The following is a 2,355-nucleotide window of genomic DNA, read 5'->3' on the forward strand; positions in this document are numbered from 1 at the left end:
TAATCACTCGCGTCGCACATGATTTTAAATGGTAAAGACCAATCAGGAGGTTGCATGATAGGAGCTGATTTTAAATGTAGAATGATTTTATCAAAAGCATTTTGACATTCTTGAGTCCACTCAAATGCAGTGTCTTTTGTTAAGAGGTTACAAATGGGTTTAGAGATCAAACTAAAGTCTTTTATAAACCTCCTATAAAATCCAGGATGTCCAAAAAATGAGCGAATTTCTTTAATGGTTTTTGGAGAGGGTAAATTGGCAATGACATCAACTTTGGCTTTATCAACATCAATTCTATGAGATGATACAACATGTCCCAAAACAATCACATGAATAATCATGTAAGACATTTTTCAACATTTAAAATAAGACCTTTTTCCTCGCATATTTTTAAAACTTTTTCCAAATTTTCAAGACAATTATCAAATGTATTCCCAAAAACAGTTAAATCATTCAGGAAAATCTTCAAAAAATTTTCAACCATGTCGCTAAAAATGCTTAGCATATATCTTTGAAATTTTGCTAGGTCATTGCATAAACCAAATGGCATCTTTCTGAATGGAAATGCTCCAAAAGAACATGTGAATGTAGTTTTATCTTGATCTACGAGTGCAATGGAAATTTGATAATAGCCTGAATATCCATCAAGAAAACAGTAGTAGGGATGACCTCCTACTCTTTCTAAAATTTGATCCAAAAATGGTAATGGAAAATGATCTTTTCTATTGGCGTCATTTAATTTTCTATACTCAATACACATCTACCAACTAGATGGGACTCGACAGGTTAACAATTCACCTTTTTCATTTTTTATCACTCTGATGCCAGATTTTTTTGGAACTACTTGTGTTGGGCTTATCCACTTACTATCAGAAATAGAGTAGATAATCCCAACATCAAGTAGTTTGAGAACTTCAGTTTCCAAAACATTTTTCATGTGTGGACATAATCTCCTTTGTGGTTGTTGAGATGTTTTAGCATTTTCTTCTAAATGAATTTTGTGAGTGCAAATTAGTGTATTAATGCCCTTGAGATCTTTTAGTGTTTAACCAATTGGATTTTTATGTCTTTTAAGCATATAGACTAATTTACCTTCTTCATCACTTGCTAGTTTGGAAGAAATTACCACCAGATATGTTTCATCTTCTCCAAGGAATGCATACTTTAATTCTTTTGGCAAGGGTTTTAACTCCAATATGGGTAGTTCATCTTTGTTCTCATATTTTGTCTCATTATTTCTATGATCCTAGTAACGAATGATACCTGATAAAATCATCAAGATCAATTTCACTATTTTTTTAACAATATCAATTGAACAAATATCTAATTGGTCACGAGAACTCCCTTCTTGAATGTTTTCTTCCACAAGAGTTTCAATAAGATTTTCATCTTCACTTTCATATCCTTTGTCATGTGGTTGCTTACAAAGATTAAAAACATTAAGCTCCAAGGTCATGTTACAAAATGACAACTTTATTATTCCATCCCTGCAATTTATAAGAGCATTAGAAGGTGCTAAAAATGGACGACCCAAAATTACAGGAATTGTATTACAAGCTTCGATAGGTTGTGTATCTAAAACTATGAATCGACAGGATATACAAAGTTATCATCTTGGACCAACACGTCTTCTACCATACCTCTTAGAACTTTAACAGATCTATCGGCAAGTAAAGGTGTTACCGAAATATGTTTTAACTCGCCTAGATTGAGTTCTTGATAAACTGAATATTGAAGTAAATTCACACTAGCTCCAAGATCAAGCTAGGCTTTTTTAATCTTTCATTCTCTAATAATACATGATGCGACTTTGATTGTTGCACTCCCAAGAGCAGGTTGTCCACAATTAGTATAAGTCGGTGAGTCCGATATCATATCCACATAGAGGCTAAGGTAATTACAAGTCCACTACAATGTCTTTTTGTTTTTGTTTTTTTTTCGTTTAATTGTTTTAATTTTAATTGGTAATTTTTAATTGTTCAAATTTTAATTTAAGTAGTTGAGATTAAAAGATCAACTCTTGGTATTTTAATAAAGTTAACATTAATGAACATTATTTAAATCCACTTAATAAAAGATTTCTAATATATTAAATAATCATATTTATATTATGTTATATATTATTATCTTATAAGTATATATTCCAAAACTTATAAATGTTGTCAAGTATTTATTGTGATATATATATTTGTAAACAATAAATCAAGGTTCCCACTTTAAATGGTCAGTAATACCAAACTAACATTTAAATGGTTCCAAGAACTTAGTGTAACATATAACAACAATAAATCAAAACTCTCACTTATAAGTGAGGTATAATAATATTACTTAAAGAAATAAATATAACATAAACAA

The sequence above is a fragment of the Primulina eburnea genome, chromosome 10 (assembly GCF_022965805.1).
Source record: "Primulina eburnea isolate SZY01 chromosome 10, ASM2296580v1, whole genome shotgun sequence".
Taxonomy (NCBI): Eukaryota; Viridiplantae; Streptophyta; class Magnoliopsida; order Lamiales; family Gesneriaceae; genus Primulina; species Primulina eburnea.